This window comes from Euprymna scolopes, chromosome 11, assembly GCF_053919585.1.
Source record: "Euprymna scolopes isolate OS-2025 chromosome 11, ASM5391958v1, whole genome shotgun sequence".
NCBI classification, from domain to species: Eukaryota; Metazoa; Mollusca; class Cephalopoda; order Sepiida; family Sepiolidae; genus Euprymna; species Euprymna scolopes.
Window position 1 is genome coordinate 94677115 of NC_136492.1, and position 18902 is coordinate 94696016.

General features: G+C 32.4%; 1 protein-coding gene and 1 pseudogene across 4 annotated transcripts in view; one reads left to right on the forward strand and one right to left on the reverse strand.

Moving 5' to 3' along the window:
* LOC145287971 (QRFP-like peptide receptor) overlaps positions 1-18902 on the reverse strand; it is a 578499-nt gene that overhangs the window by 117850 nt on the left and 441747 nt on the right. The window lies entirely within an intron of this gene.
* On the forward strand, positions 15917-16055 carry LOC145288362 (U2 spliceosomal RNA; annotated as a pseudogene).

Consider the following 18902-nt stretch of genomic DNA (forward strand, 5'->3'; position numbering starts at 1 on the left):
TTTATGATCAGGCTTTAGTAGCGTGTATTCCAATTCCTTATTTGGCTGTTTATTTAAACATGATATAAAAATTGGTCAGTCATCGCATAAGATGTATCGCAATAATATACTAACGTATGACAATTTTAATGCCTGCACAAAAAAGTTTGGAATTTATTATTTTTTTCATAATAAATATTTTACTTTCGTTGGTTCCATTGATTAAACAAGTGACTAGAATTAATTCATAGTTGAATTTATTCTGGTAGAATTAGGTGTGTTCTTACTAGGTCTAGGACAACATAATATTCTCCTTCTTGTTTTAACTCTCACGTAATTTCCGACACAGTTTAACACAGTTAATCTACCGAAAACCACATAACTCTATATAAAAACATATTAGATATCAACAGATATATACTCGAGTATCAAAATAATATAAAGAATATTCTGTTGTCCTTACACTAGTCATTACTTGACTGCATTTACCTCCACTCTGTCATTTCTAAACGAAACTTTTTCTTAGTTTTAACGTCAAAAACAGATTTGGCAAGCCATAATAAGTGGGGGTTGCGACCGTCCAAAAAATTGCTACCAATCTTATACTTGTACACGATGGGAAAGGTATCAGCAGGGGTCGTGGATTTTTCCACGCAAGTAGTCTTGTTATTTGTGGGGGATGAAGTAGTTTAAACCCAATTCTGTTTACGGATGTGTACTTGAATTTGTAATGTTTGTACATATGGAAACAGTGAACATAAACGCCGACAAAGCCCTCTCACTGAGTAACTTATCATAATCGATTAAACAGAATAATGTCACTATACGTTGCATAAAACGTATTTGAAACGTGTGAAAACTATTTGAAATGGTTTTCAGAATGGTAAGTGCAAGTGTGTCTTAATTGTTGACTAAATGGGTGGTGCTGCACGTTAGCCTGTAAATTCGGTTGATACATTAACTTTATCCGATTTGAGATAATCGACTTCTACTCCTCAATCTCAAAGAAGCTCATCATTCATACCAGCAACTTCCTGGAAATTTTATGAGAGCGAGAGGACATACTTCTAACATGTCTTACATCTATCCTACTCAGTAAACAGGAAAATTGGTCAAGACTAACAATCATGGCTTCGAAGTCTCGATACCAATAGATTCATTAGTAAAAAAATAATAGATCCCAATCAAGTAAGCTTATATAGAAACAATAAATTGATAACCAAACATAACAGCAATAAGTTCCTTATATCGAACATAGAACACACTAAATAGAACTTTGAGATAACTTTGATTTGAATCAGCCGTAATTTTAACTATAATCAAACGATTTAATAAGCCATAACACTGAATTTTGAAATACAACATGAAATTCATTTCATAAATAAAATGACAATGTAAGTCAATACTAAATCCTCCTACACAAATGCATAATAATAAGCATACATAGATAACTTTCAGCACCGGGAGAAATTAGCTGTAAACCAACAAGGAGATACATTAACCATAGAACTTAAACTAAGCTAGGAATAATGACATATATATATATATATATATATATATATATATATATATATATATATATATATATATATATAACTACTTAATTTACTCACATAAAATTAATATACGAAAGTATAGATTTATGCGTAAACTTTATGTATTTACTCCAAAAGTGCTCAATACGTAGGTAGAGCTAGTTAGTATTTTGTGAAAATTCGCGCAAAAGCCTGAGGAGTCCTAGAGTGGATGAAACGCGGAATATTCAGTGTAGCTTAACCGCCATATATATTTTATAACTTACTATATATATATATATATATATATATATATATATATATAACCTGATTTAATCTTATTGACAACTAAGCAACATGAACATGTCGTACCTTACTGAAATTTTAGCATGCATTTTAATATAAACATTCTTTTGCGTAAAACATGTAATAAGTAAACTTACATTAACGTAGTCATGCATTAGAAAATCAGCATTCACAATACAAAAGAACTATAAGAAATGTAACTACAATTCGAACTATAACAAATAATAATGTTGATTTTTATGTCAACTGCCAGTGTTTACTAAACCGTAACTGCAATTTAAAGTGCGTCGTCTACAAAGAAATCAGAACGGAACAGTAACAGCAGTAATGTTTGAAACAGAAATTCTGCGTTCTTAGACACTCTTTTTCAAACTTTCATGTAAAATACAAACTGAATTTGCGCACTGATTATTACTAAAGAATAAGAAACTTACAACAATCCGGTTGAAAATATAATGAGCTATTGTAGGAAATTTCAACATGGCTAGGGGTTTAAACATAAAAGTAATTATTCGTAAAAGAGACAATTAGGATAGATAAAAAATATTTTATTATTAAATAAGAGTAACGAATTTATAACTAAATCTATACAAAGACAAACATTTGAGATTACTAGCCTACGAACATATCTTACAACAGAATACTGTTGGCTTATACACATTGGATATGTTGTATACTAGTCAATAATTAATAACTGTGAATATAGAAAAATATCTGTTTGCCGAATGCCAAATAATTGAACATAAATGTATTGATTATTGCTTCTGTCACAATCTCAGAGAGTTTGACTGTTCAGTAACATCTATCGATTACATGTCAATTAACTATAAATTCACAAGTCATATCAGTTCATACAATGCGTTTTTGTAATTAGTCAATATTATATCAGATTTTCAATGCTAGAATCTTAATGAAAACTTATACTTCAGAGGTAAGATTTATACAAAAAAATAATATATATATATGTATATATATTTATATATATATATATATATATATATATATATATATATATATATACAGCGTGACCCCCCCCCCAAAAAAAAAAACGGGCCCTACTCTAATTAGGCCCCGTTTCTTAGTGTTTTGTCTGAATGAAATGAAACTTTGGTCATAACTAGTTTATTATATTCGAAACATCACATCAAAACACAAGGGTCTTTGGCCCTTTTTTGTCTGTTCTACAGCATATGTTCTAGATGGCCTCAATTGAGCTTTTGTTTTTTGGGGGGCTCACCCTATAGATATATATAGCGGCATGGTAGTACGCTTTAATTATTGCTGTTAAATAAGTATGTGGATATTGACGACAGTTGATAAAACTACATATGCGTTACAGGGAGAACGGACCATTGAAATAGACTAAGGAACGACTAGCAACGTCTCTTCTGTGAGACAAATACTGAAGGGGAAGAGAACAACTATATTAAACTTGACTGCGAAGATGATTTTGTAATCTATATAATAAAGAACATGTGTGCTGGAGGAAATCTCCTCAAATATGCAGCAGTACTCTAATATGATTTTTGCACAGAGAGAGGATTGAATCAGTTGCCAGGTAATATATGAAGCGATAGAATGAATCTAACTATTTTTTCCAGCATCGTTAGCAATGCATTTTATGGAAGTATTCGATTTCTGGGCCGAGAGAAAGATTATATCTTAATTATTTCACTCTTTAAACATTTAACGAATACCTTACTAGTTTTATTCAATTTTGCCTTTTATCTATAAATGTGATATCTGATGTTCATAATATATAATATATTTATTATAACAATTCATATTGATCAGAAAGTATGATTTTTAAGATTCTTATTTTTAGTAAGATTAATGTAAAAAAAATCTATAAAAAATCCACATACAACATTTATAGAAGATTATATTCAAAAATTAAAATTATTATTGATTTATTTTTATGATGTTTCAATATGCAAAATATAGTTCGTGACCTCATCATGTTGTAATAAACTCATGATTTATCTTAAAGCATAACGAGGCGCTTTGTAGAAAAATGATTGTTGTTATTGCATACATTAAAGAATTAAATGCCCTATATGCTAAACCGAATAACACCATGTAAGGTTTCGAATAATTCATTAGTTAATCTTACTACATTCACTCAAAACAAATTTATTATCATTTTTCCTAAAAAATCAAATTTCACTTATCTACTTCCTCATCCGTCGGTTTATGTATTGAAGAGTTGATAATTGAAATATCTTTCATAGAACGAAACGTGTGTCCACTTATTTGCATCTTTACGCAACTTTTTTTTTGTAAAACTTCTTAAAATGTTGTAAACGTGATATCTATTTATAGTAAAATTTTGGAAAATATGATAAATTGTAAAAATACATGGTAAAATAAAAGAAAAACAATTAAAAACTGAACCAATTTGGTTGCATTGACTTGTCTATCACGTTTTTTTACCTCTCTAATAGATAATCTGCTTTTCCATATCTACTAAATGATATTAATAAATTGAAAGTAACATGTAAAAATAATATTTTGGATTCAAATATTATCGCATGTGTTGTTTTATACACAGATTTTCGATATCAGCCATAGGATGCATATATAGCTTAGAGTAATATAGTAGACACGTAAGCAGAGTATGTCGTAAAGAACACAAGACAAATAATAACTCTATTCGTTTTTTGTTGTAACAACGACATTTATTTCCCAGTCCTTTCCCAAATAAAACGCGATCACGATCACTGTTTGATTTCCGTCCTCTTCAACGTCGTTTGAACATGCTCTCGAACGTGTTCCTGAATCAGCTCTCGAACATGCTCTTTTATCTGTGCATACGTAATTTTTTAATAGTTTTTTTTCTTTTTCTATACCATGACGTTATTTCGCTCACGACTCGGCATTTGCATACGCGCGTCACCGCTCCGTTACATTAGTTTAGAGACAGTGGATTGAAAATATCCCTCTTTGTATGCCCCAGAAAACAGATAAAGATGAGAGCAATTCAGAAGATTTAGACTTCATCTAGTAATAAATAAATTATACAACCGACCATATTTTTGTAACAACTAACTACAATCCTTCACAAAAACAATAAAACAAATTCAGTTTTATGTTTCTTAATTTTTATTATGACGTTTGATAATTCGTATATTCGGATTGTTCTCATCTTTCGGTCGATATAAACTCCACCCTTTTGGTTTGTTTCTGTTTAGAGTCTTGCACCTATATGTCGAACTCGAACATCTGCAGGAAATTTCGAACGGAACTCTTTTTCAATCCACGTGTAATGTTGTGACCTTTTGGGCTATGTTCATAGCGCAGTATCTGTGTTAAATGGGGCAAGCAGGGGGAAGGGACAAAAATTATTAGTAGTAGTAGTAGTAGAAGTATTATCCTTCTTCTTCTTCTTCTTCTTTTTCTTCTTATTATTATGAATTGTCTTACACATGTTCGGAGGTTTTATGTTTCTGTCTTTGTGTACATTTTTTCCGGTCAAAAGCGACATCCGCGGCAGAGTTTAAAAAATAGCAAACGAAACAAATAAGCGTTTCTAACCGAATTGAAATTCATGATTTAACAAGGAATTGCCTTACACATGTTCGGATGTTTTATGTTTCTGTCTTTGTGTACATTTTCCAGCTTAAATCAACAACATCGGCGAAGTTTAAAAATAGCAAGCGAAACAAGTAAGCGTTTCTTACCGAAATTTCAATTTGAACTTGAAATTCATGGTTAAACAAGGAATTGTCTTACACATGTTCGGATGTTTTATGTTTCCGTCTTTGTGTACAATTTTTCCGGCCAAAAGCGACAACAGCGGCGGTGTTTAAAAAATAGCAAACGAAACAAGTAAGAGATTCTAACCGAAATTTTAATTTGAACGTGAAATTCATGGTTAAACAAGGAATTGTGTTACACATGTTCGTTTTTTTTGTGTTTCTGTTTCTGTGTACATTTTTCCGGTCGTCAGCAACATCAGCGGCGGAGTTTTTAAAAATAGCAGAGGGGGAAAAAGGAAGCGTTTCTAACTGAAATTAGAATTTAAAACTTGAATTCACGATTAAACCAGGAATTGTCTTTCACATGTTTGGATGTTTTATGTTTCAGTTTTTGTGTACGTTTTTCTGGCCAAAGGCAGAGGAGTTAAAAAAAAAAGAAAAAAAACAACAACAAAGTAAGCTTTTCTAACTGAAATTATTATTATTTTAACATTATTATTATTATTATTATTATTATTATTATTATTATTATTATTATTATTATTATTATTATTATTATTGTCATTGTTCTTCTACTTATTATTATTTTTTTAAATTTTTATTATTATCATTATCATTATTATTATCATTATTGTCATTATTATTATTATCATTATTTAAAAGTTATTTATTGGTTATTAATATTATCACTAATATTATTACTAGTAGTAGTAGTAGTGGTGGTGGTGTTGGTAGTGGTGGTATGTTTTTATTATTACTGTAGCTGAATTGGTAGGTGTTGTATTTTGTTTCATTGCTATTGTCGTTTTTGCTGTTAATATTATTGCTACCGATATTAGTGTTGCCATTATCATTGTAGAATTTATTTCTATTGTTGTTGGTGGTAGTAATATGAATAGTGGTGGTGATGGAGGAAAAAGGTCGAAAGGGGATCTTTGACCTTGGTGGGGAACCCTCCTAGAAATAATGTCTCGATAAAACTATCGGTGGTGTTGTAACCTTAAATTCACTAACCCCATTTATGGGAAAATGTCAAATCAACGTGAATGAGGATAGAACATCTTGTGATGGTCTCACGTCAGTTAGGTGTCCCACTGGTCAACAGGTTGGGTCCTGTCGTCATCATACAACTGTTCGAAATTCTGAGGATGTGGCTGGATATAGGGGGAGTGAGAATTGCCAGAGAGTGTCCCAAGACACGAAGAGAGTTGGAACAGGAAATGTAAAAAAATCGTGGACGGATGAGGAAAGAAGAGTACTGTGGGAATGTTTTGTAAGAAGCGGAAGTACAAAATCTGGTGGATATGTCCGAAAAGTGAAGGAAGAATGGGAATCGAGAGGAGGAGGAGGAGGAGGAGCTAGAAGTGTCGCGAGTTTGGTATCCCAGTTAAAATAAATTAAATATAACAACCTACTTTCAGTGATTGCAAGAGATGAGATTGAATGGATGGTTAGGAATGAAATGAATAACGAAACTAAAATTGATGAAACTAGCTCTGACGAAAGAATTGAGAGAGTGGAAGTGCAGAAGGGAAATGTAAGCGATGATGGGAGGCAGACAACTGAGGAGGTATGGAATCCTATGGTTTCGTGTCGATTTGACAAAACCCCCATGAGATACACCCGAAGAAGGTCGGAGTACCCATCGACCGAATACTCATTTTCAAGTTTTCTTAATTCCTATTATCACACAAATATCCAAATTATTAGACTTAACCATGAAGTCGTGAAATAAAAGTGGGTGAAGGAGTGGATCCTTATTCATATGACGTCACTGTATGATTCAGAATAAAACATGCATTACGGTTCATTGGATAGCTTAGACAAATCCATATACAGTAGTCCTGCTTTTGCTTGACATTTCAGAGATGAGCAAACTGCCCGCAACATGGATCGCAAGAATTCTGACCTAAGTGCATAAGCCTAAAAGGATTGATATTTCCAGAATATTTCACTTCGAATATAACTTTCACAACAGGTTGTAACCGAAATGTAACATGAAATACTATTGCTCTTCGCCCGAAGTAGTTTAAGTAGTCGGTGTCTAGTTCTATTACATAGAATCCAGAATACAGAATCCATCATCATCATCATCATCATCATCATCATCATCATCATCATCATCATCATCATAATAATAATAATAATAATAATGATAATAATGATAATAATAATAATAATAATGATAATAATAATAATAATAATAATGATAATAATAATAATAATAATAATAATAATAATAATAATAATGATAATAATAATAACAATAATAATAACAATAATAATAATAATAATAATAATAATAATAATAACAATAATAATAACAATAACAATAACAATAATAATAATAATAATAATAATAATAATAATAATAATAATTAAAAAAAAACTACTTAGGATTAGAACAACAATATTAACGGACAATATTGTAATAAAAACAAATGACAAATGCAATCGTTAATAGTCAGAGTAAATCAAGTGGCAAATGCACTTTTGTTTTACGTTACAATAATGTTATCAGAGCTCGGGTCGCAGTAGCTGTGTTCAATTTCATTTTCTAAACAAAATCTTGTCTTTTTAATTGAATTAATATAAAACATGCAAAATATAACAGTGAATTGTATTTGAAAACAATATGATAATTAAAATATTCATTCCCAGGTAAATAGATGTATTTTCTTTAATTAAATTCATCGACGTTTAGCTTTTTTTGTCATATAGAGCGTTCATTTGCCCCTTTGTCTTATGTGGATTTAATTATAATTTTTTTCTAATGCAAACACTGATTTTGATTTTAAACATATACATTGATTGCTCTCAACCTCAAAAATGCTAATTTACTCTTATATATATATATATATATATATATATATATATATATATATATATATATGTATATATATATATATATATATATATATATTGTTTTAACAAAAATCAAGACTTCAAAATGGGTTGAGAGTAACAAATAGTGTATTTCATCGTTATTTACACTTGTTTCAAGACTATTCGGACAAATCCAAACATTATGTCGTTTGTAAAATTTTCACAAGAACAGCCTTTCTTCAGACTTATTGAATAAAAAAAAAACACTTTAACAATAAAACATTATGGAAACCATTTTCCTTATAAGGAACAAAAACCAAGCAAAAGTATTTTACCTATATCGCATCATTGTGGCAATATATATATATATATATATATATATATATATATATATATATATATATATATATATATATACGAGGAGTCTTCGAAAAGTTTCTAGACTTTTTTCGCATGCGCACTTTTATTAATAATACACACATAATACTTCGAAGCTTCAATACACTAGTTTCTACGGACGTCCTTTTGTGTGAACGAGCCAATGACTTTCGTCACAGCCTTATTCATCTCCCCAGTTGTCTCATAACGACAGTCTCTAAGGTTTTCCTTAAGCTGAGGGACTAAGCAAAATCAAGGTCTGGAATATAAGTAGGGTGACGAAGTAACTTGATGCCTATCTTGGTCAAATAGTTTGATCTACTGAGCACCCATGGGGAAAAAAAACTTAGCACAAATCTTCCGCATTTTCAGTTCCGCGTGACTAAGTGTGCGTACATTTCCCACACTGACGTCAAACTGCACTTTATGTGTTTATAGACACATGACGGTTCTCCATGGATATTTTTTTATTTAGCCAATAAAATCAGGTGTTTTGTCTTCTTTATTCCTCCAAAACCTTTCATCATCCCTCAGAAACTCCATGCCTTCCTTGAATCACTTATTCCATTCCAAAACTGCAGTTCAATTCAGGCAAGATGGTCAAAAAGCAATCTGAAGCATTCAATACGTTTCAGTGGCATGTTTTCCAAGTTCAAAACAGAATTTTATTGCATATTGTTCTAAAGTGTTCTCAAGTCCAGATTCACTTTTGTAAATTTACGAGCTGTGAAAATCAGGCTTGAGTGGGGGTATTCCAATTCCTGCTGTAGCTTTTTATTTGTTGATTTGAACCCGAAATCATAAAAATTGGCCGGTCATCTCATATAATGTATAGCAATAACATACTGAATTTTCTAAAGTCTATGGTAATGTTAAATGCCTGTACAAAAAGTCTATAAACGCATTGAAGGCACAGTACACACACACACACACACACACACACACACACACACACACACACACACACACACATATATATATATGTGTGTGTGTGTGTGTGTGTGTGTGTGTGTGTGTATTCATCCATATACATTCCTGTTTTGTTTTATCACAACTAATCATTTCGGCTAGACTAGCACCTTTTCTAAGTTGAGGATTGAACCTAAAACCATCGAGATGATAGTTGCCAGTTCTACCTACTTGAGCGGCACCCGTAAATGACCTCAACAAATGTCCATTTCAAACAAATATTCGGGTCCACCACTTTTATAGTGCTCAATCCTCTATTCTTTGTTTACAAACAAACCGTGAACCTCGCATTTACAGCTAATTGAGATTATTTACGACAGTGCCCTACCCTAAAGGAGGGGCTTAACTTATATTTGTATTCATCCACAGTCCTGTTTTCTTGTATCACAACTCATCAGTGCGGCTAGACTAGCATATATATATATATATATATATATATATATATATATATATCTTGAATATTGCTTATACTTGTTATCTTTATTAAACATAGTCTTTAATATTACATTTATTTCCATACATATTCATATATCTTTGTCCTTTTTCCCATAACGTAAAACATTTTTAAACTGTGTTAAATTGTAAAGTATTTTTACTTAACCTGTTCTTCCCATTCCGAATTCATATTTTCTCTCTTCCAATTTCAGAAACAACAATATCACAGACACAGAACACGTAAGAACCCCTTCAAATTTCAGATATCATGTTGGATTTCGAGTCGAGAACTGATGGAAATACAGATAAAAATGAATGATCGAACAGACCAAGAAACGTCTTTCGCTGGAACCCCAAACCTAGACACTTCAGATGTAGAAGGGGGGCAAAACTCAGATACAAGAATCATAAAGACCGAGATCTATGAAGCAACGGAATTTAACAAGTATTAAGCGACTGAAGTTGAAAACATCATGCAACTTATAAACAGAAAAGAAAAAATATCTCATCCTTAAGGAATCAAGAATGGACGGAATTAAAAATTGAAACAGAGAAATTGAACGAGCTCTGTCAATACATTCAAACAGATACTTTAAAAGAACTGAAAAATTTCTTTATGCGGATGCTAAGACAATAAGTATGAAGTTTAAAGTAGAAAAAGATGGATAAAGAAAAAAGCACCAACAAAATCTAGACGGGAAGTGATATACACACTTGAAAGAGAAGTCAAAGCTATAAATAGTAGGAAAACGACTAGTAGAGAAAAGAAAAGTAGAAACGTGACTCATACAGTGAGGGTTAACAAGATACAAGAAGAATTGAAGCAAAAAAATAGAAACAAAAGAAGGGAAATTGAGACGATACAAATCTGAACAACACGAGCAAAATAGGACATTTGAAAACAAGGAAAATAATTCTCCCAAAGTGTAAATGGAGGCAAAACAAGAACAGAACAACCGGATCCGACAGGAAAAAAAAACGCTAATGGAGCCACCAGATATGGAAAGAGCGACAGGATATAATAGCAATGTTGAATCGCTGAAAGATATGAAGAATGAGCCACAGCAAACTAAAGAAAGAAACTGAGAAAGAAATCAGCAAGGAAACCCTCAATACTATCCTTTAAAAATGTCAAACTCAAGAGCATCAGTCCACCACAAAATAGGCGCGTACTGGTTTTAAAAATTCACAACACTGCATGAGAGACAACGTCAGAAGCTGAAAAGATATATTTACGAGCGGACGAAGGTTATCTAAAAAGGTGGAAAGTATTGCTGTCATTCACCAGAAGCTGTTTTCAAAGAGACTATGTAACTACTCCTAGTGAGTAAATAATAATTATATTTTTAGCATCGGTTGGAACCAGACTAAATATTGAAGACAGTGTCTAGAAGAATGGAATACTCGAGGATAGAAAGTACTAACAGGACATTTACCGAATTAGTGCTACCAAACACAAAATATACATAAAAAAGTAGAAAATCTAAATATTAAGTATAGTGTCAGTATCGACGAGTATGAGGGTAACTTTTATCAAATTGTTACGTGAAAATAAATACCTTTAACATAAATAAAACTGTAAATGCGTATTTTTGTGTTTTGGTATTGAATAGTATTAAAGTATGAAGCGTGTTATGATATGCTTTATAGAATTAGTAGGTGAACATGCCGAATAAGTATAAAAAAAAGTCCGTTTTCTACTTAAGTATATTTAAAACTTACTAAAACTTTTTATATTTTAAATAATAACAATAATAACTGCAGTAGTAGTTATAGAAGTATACGATGTAGGTCAGTTCATGTACGAATGCGATACAGAATTCAATTTAAACGGTGTATGTAAAATAAAATAAAAATAAAATGTAATAAGTCCTCAGACGTATCTCTTCATCGTACAGTATATCGATACTCTATGGCCGACTGGGATAGCTTCCGTACATTTATTTCAGATTTACCTGTGCATTCATGTTTAAAAATGATGTGTCTTCTATAGCATCAGATCTGACGGAATGTTTATAGACCGTTTCCCATCAATTTTGGCAAATAGCAAATAGAATCCCGAACAGAAGCGTGTGCTCTATCCCAACTATCATCAATGGACATGAGGTAATCTCGTCAGCATCAGACAAAGCCAAACTCTTTGCCAAGAACTTTGCAGCTAATTCTACCCTTTGCGACCAAGGCCGCCAACCCCCAATATTTCCTCATGTATCAGAAAACACGCTATGTGATATACAAATATATGTACGTGAGGTTTCCAAGCTAATCAAAAACCTTGATTTCAGTAAAGCATGGCATGCCAATTCTAGTACTCAAAAAGCTTACACCAGAACCAGCTCCCATACTTACAAAACTGTTTAAACGTTGTCTTAAGGTGAATTGCTTCCCATAACTCTGGAAAATCTTATCAGAATGCCCTGTATTTAAGAATTCAGGTGATCGCTCATCTCCCTATGGGTACAGGCCAATAAGTCTCCTGTGCGTTATGAGTAAGTTGTTGGAATCTGTGTTAAATACAGAAGTAATTAACCATCTCAGCAAAAATAAACTTAGTAACACACGATATGGTTTCCGTTCTACTAGATCTACAGCAGCTGTGCTTACAGTTATATCTCAGAGGATTAGCGAATCTCTCGACGGAGGCATTCTATCTAGTGCAATTGCTCTTGACATATCAAAAACCTTTGATAGAGTATGGCATAAAGGTTTACTTCAAAAGATCTCCAGCTATAGTATAGCTGGAAATGTCTTCTCAATTATTAAATCATTTCTCTCTAATAGAGTTATAAGAGTAGTAGTTGATGGGCAGAAATCAGAAGTTCATAGTATTAATGCCGGAGTTCCTCAGGGATCAATCCTGGGCCCAACTCTCTTCCATTTCTACATTAATGACCTTCCAAATCACATCCTTACATCATTCGTAGACATTTATTCTGACGACATTACAATCTATGGATGTAAATCTAAGACCGTAAACGACTAAGTTCTCAACAATTCTCTCTCCTCTGATCTTGAGCACGTGGTACAATGGGGAAAGGAGTGGCTTGTGACTTTTAATCCATCTAAAACCAAGCTTTTGTCCTTACATCATCGACGCTTTGATCCCCATCTGGCATTAATTGAAATGAATGGCTCTCGTCTTCGGGAGGCCTCATGTTTGGCAAGCTTCTGGGCTTGACCTTTACTCCTGATCTGAAATGGAACACATACATCAAATCCGTTGCCAATACGGCTGGAAAAATGATAGGATCCTTCTATCGATCCAGTTAATATCTCACCGCTGATGCAATTCTCTATCTATATAAAAGTCAGGTACGTCCAAGGATGGAGTGCTGTATCCACATCTTGGCAGGAGTTGCTAGAAAGGATTATCCTGCCTTAGAGTCCAAAATAGATTCGTAGCCTCGAAGCAGATGTCCTTTTCTATTCCCTGCACCCTCTTTCTCACAGAAGAGTTTGTCTCTGCTTTATCATTATTTTCATGGCAAGTGCTCCACTGAGCTCCATTCTATGGTTTCCCCTCGCCAAATTTTCACGAGAAACATTCGTTTAGCTGAAAACACTAATTTACTCCACTCTTTATCTGTTCCTAAACATAAACGTAGATTCCATGAACAAAGCTTTTTTCTTAGAACTACACGCCTGTGGAATTGTCTTCCGTTTTCCTGCTTTGCAGCTGACTACAATACAGTTGCCTTCAAGTCAAACGTAAACAAGTTCTTGATGAGCCGTTCCACTTAAGTTAACAAATTTACCGAATTTCCATTACTAACGATTACTGTATTGTCCAATTGACTACTTTACACTCCTTAACCCTCATTCTCGAGTTGCCTCCGAGCCTTGATAAATGGTGATACCTATGTAAAAAATGTCGTGCAAAATACTACTTTTAAAAAAAGTAAATCTGTTATATTTATAGTGATATTAATAAAAGAACAACAATAACAACAACAACAATAATAATAATAACAGTAAACGACCGAGTTCTCTCCAATTCTCTCTCCTCTGATCTTGAGCACGTAGTACAATGGGGAAAGGAGTGGCTGGTTACTTTTAATGCATCCAAAACCAAGCTTCTCTCTTTGCATCATCAACATTCTGATTCGCATCGGGCATCAATTGAAATGAATGGCTCTCGTCTTCAGGAGGCCTCAAGTTTTGACAAGCTTCTGGGCTTGACCATTACTCCTGATCTTAAATGGAAACGTACATCAAATCTGTTGCCAAGGCCGCTGGAAAAATGGTGGGATCTTTCTATCGATCCGGTAAATATCTCACTGCTGATGCTATTCTCTATCTATATAAGAGCCAGATACGCCCAAGGATGGAATACTGTTGCCACAATTGGGCAGGAGCTGCTAGAAAGGACTTGTCCTGCCCTGATAGAGTTCAAAATAGACTTCGTAGCCTCGTAGGAGATGTCCTTTTCTCCTCCTTGCAACCTCTATCTCACAGAAGAGATGTTGCGAGTTTGTCTCTGATGTATCGGTATTTTCATGGAAAGTGTTCGACTGAGCTTCAATCTATGGTCCCCCCCTCGCCAAACTTTCACAAGAAACACTCGTCTAGCTGTAAACACTATCAATAATTCCCCCCACTCTTTATCTGTGCCTAAACCTAAAAGTAGATTCCATGAACAAAGCTTCTTTCTTTAGAACTGCACCCCTGTGGAATTGTCTTCCGTTTTCCTGCTTTCCGGCCGACTACAATATGGTTGTGTTCAAGTCTAACGTAAATAAGTTCTTGATGAGCCGTTCCATATAAGTTATCAAATTTACCAAATTTTCATTACTAATGATTACTATATTGTCCAATTTCTACTGTACACTCTTTAACCCTTATCCTGGAGTGGCCTCTTGGCCTTGATAATGTGGTGATGCCTATGTAAAAAAACAACCAAAAACATTAATTAATATTAATATTTATATTAATAAAAATACTAATTTTAATAAAACCAATAATATGATAATAATAATAATAATAACAACAACAATAATAATAATAATAATAATAATAATAATAATAATAATAATAATAATAACAATAATAATAATAATAATGCAGGGTTTATTTATGTACGAATACCAAGAAGCTATACAGGATCGTGTTTTAAAGTTGTATGCAATTTAGCAAAGTTAAAGAGAAAAGAAAGGTAGTTTTTTGCTGTTAAGAACCTCCATCCACATGAATGGCGGAAAGCTCTTGGAAAACTCGTGACGTGCGTAAGCATGTGGCGTAAATAATTGTGTATCTGCGTTTTCGATGAGCAAAACAAATTATTTATTTAACTTATGGTTTTATATTCAAGAAATAATATTAAAAGTAGTAAAGTTTACAGTAAATTACATGTAGTACAATTATTAAAAGTTTTTGGTTGGTTAAACGTATTCGAAAGCGCTACTGCGTATGTTTTATTTCTGTGTTCGAAAAACACAAAATGTTTTTAGTCGCGTGCAAGCGACTCTATAAATCACTCAGTCGGTCCGTCGGTCGGTCGGTCTATCGGTCTGTGCGTCTGTCCGTAACACTTTTGTGCTTGGTCTTTTTGGTTAAGATCAAAGGTCTGTTGTTAATAGATGCTCTTCTTAGCTTTCAAAGTGTAGTATCTGTTCCGGTAGATACTGCAAGCAAAGAGCATATGTGGGGGACCCACCACATATAAGACCTTGGTCAATGTAGGGGCAACCCTTCATACCAATTGTCACTATCCAGCTCCCCTACTACCCGGGGAGTTGGTCCCCATTTCCCTTTCACCCCTCTCATTAAAATTCGGCCTTGTGACTAATTTGCTCGGTGGAGGAGCAAATAAATACCGCTTTTCTTGGCCTTTTGGCCAAGATCAAAGCGTAGTATCTGTTCTTACTACATGCTGTACTTATGTTTGTAACTTTCTTATATAAAGTGGGAGATCACTTTTCTTTATTAATTTAATGTAAAATGATCACCCACTTTACAACCAGTCAGTCTCAAAGCCATTCGCCATTCTCCAGATCATTCAAGTTGTTTTTGAAGGATTCCAGTTATTTTGTAAGCATTCAAGTCATTCTTAAGGTCATCTAATTCATCCTTAAGTTTATTAAAGTCATTCTAAGTAATTTACTTTTTATTTATTTAAGTCATTTCAGCCGATTTTTTGGTCATTTTAGTTTATCTTTAAGAATTTCATGTCAATTCTAAATTCACGTATTCATTCATTACACGAGAGCACGCGACTAATGGCTATCAGCCTTGTTTCAGAAAAGCGACTTGTTCTAATGTTAATGTATACGTAGAACTGCTTATTGGTGTCTTTTAAATTGTAAATCATTTTAGTTTTAGAAGTGAAGAGAAGATAAATATATCATTCAAAATGGCAATATCAAAATAGCGAAGCTTTAAATTGTAAAATCCATGACAACGACGAAGAATAAAATTACCGTTATAAAATCAATCTGAAGAACAATTTTCCTTCTTGTGTGAAAAATAAAATAGTATGTGTAGAGGTCTGACATATCCGGTATGTTTTACGGAGTTATATCGGTTTCGGATTGGTGGATAGCAGAGCGTCTTTCTATTTGATTGATCAGTTTCTATTCTGCTAATCTATAAATATTACCACCCGATTTTTGTAAGAAAATTTTTGTGAGAATGAGAAGTGTGTACTTCTCATTCACACAAAAATTATTGCAACACCCACCTTTTCTGGTATAATATGAAAAGTCTTCTCAAGGTCAATTTAGTTCCAAAAAATAAATGTGTAAAAACTAAATAAACGAATAAAATCAAAATAAATATAGAAAAGTCATTTTTGTTTTAATTTGTTTCAATGTAATAAAATAATGTGTGTAAAAAGAGTGAATTAACTGAATTATATTTCATTTATACCTTAACCAAGTAAACATGTAATACATGAAGCCAGTTTTAATTTTGTCTAAAAACACATATATATATATATGTATATGTATATATATATATATACATATATACATATATATATATAAATATATATATATTCACACTGAGGAAGATCGAAGGATCGGTCGAAAATTATGTGCTTTTGAAGGAAACATTCTTGTTTTTTTCAAAAGACTTTTTGCATTCCTACACGTCAACACACAGGAAATAAATACAGAAAAGATATAAACATTCATATATTTTCCGTATTGATTTTTTATTCACACATATTCACACACATATATATATATATATACATATATATATACATATATATATATATATATATATATATATATATATCTGTTTTTACTCTCAGTACTGGCAGTAAAAAGTAGTGTTTAAATATATAGTTAAGTGTTAGTTTTACTCATTTAAAACTGCTTTAAAGCTTCATTTTGCGACCGAATTTCATGCAATGTTTACAGTTTATAGGTAACTTTCTCAGCTACATTTTGAATTAAAAACTCTCAGTACTGGCAGTAAAAGTTCTCAGAATATGTAAGGAACACGAGAGACTGTTTTTGTTATCTAATTGGTCGTTGGTTACCATAACATTTGGATGTTTTATAAAGCCGATTTCTTCTGATTAGTTGTTGTTCATTATAGCAATTTTCACAACATTGACATTTTATCTCCAGTTTTCAATGTTTTTATAAATGAGTTACAATTTCTATAATATATGTATTATCTTATTCTTTTATTGTAAGATATATTACTTTTGTATATACAAATGATTCATGAATGCATATGGGGAAAAGCTAATACTTTATAATTATTATTGTATTAATGATTAATGAGAGGTTTGTTTATTTTCTTTGACAAATTTAGTTTTTAAAATGTTTTTTGATAAGAAATTTCCAATGCGAGCAAACGTATAAAGTACGCTGTTTGACATTTTGAAAATTCTTAAATAATTTCAATAGTGTCGACTAAATTATCCTCATTTTTCTCTAGAGTTGAAAATAAATTTAACTTATCTATATGATGAAGACTTTATTGGTTTAGTTTTGTTTGAATATCTTTTATTTTAATAAATTCGCGGACCCAATTGGAAATATAAATTATGCACCTTAATAATTGAGACAATCTGACTGAATCTTCTCACATACAAAAAATGCAATGTTTGTACAAAGTAAAATGAGCGATAAGATTTTTGAACACTTGGAAACACATCTCTGTGTGGAAACACCTTTTTGAGCGCCCACTAGAGGTTAATCATGTGAGAAGAATGTATGATTAAGGAATAAAAAAAACATATATTATATATTTTTAAGCGCTTATTCATATATTCCTCTCATCTTGTTCAAATATGATTGTTGTTGTTAGTAACAATAATAACATTCATAAGAAAAAGAAGAGAAATAAAAAGAAGGGGAATAGAAAGAAGAATAAACCCCAAGAAACAAAACTATATAGTAAAACCGTAATAAAAAGTTATAAACAGTATCACGTATTAGATACCCGGAACCGCTTATAAGTTGAACCAAACTCAGGCATCTCGACCAAAAAACGAGGACACTAATAACAATGCACAAGGCATTACATCCAAAGGATGGTGGTGGCCAACTCTACGTGAAAAGGAAAGATGTAGAAAGACGTATGGCTTGCACAGAGAATTGTGTGAATGACACAAAAAGAAATTTTAAAAATCTATAACTCAGAAAACCAAAAATATAATTGCTGCAGCAAGAGGAACTAAAAAAAAATAACAAAAGCAGAAAACAAATAAGGGATGAGACGAGAAAAGAAGAATAGAAGAAAAACAGGTACACGAACGATCCATAAGAATGAGAAAATATGGTGCTCACGAAAACACTTGAATATGGCTACGGAAAGAACATCTAAACAGAGAGAACATTAC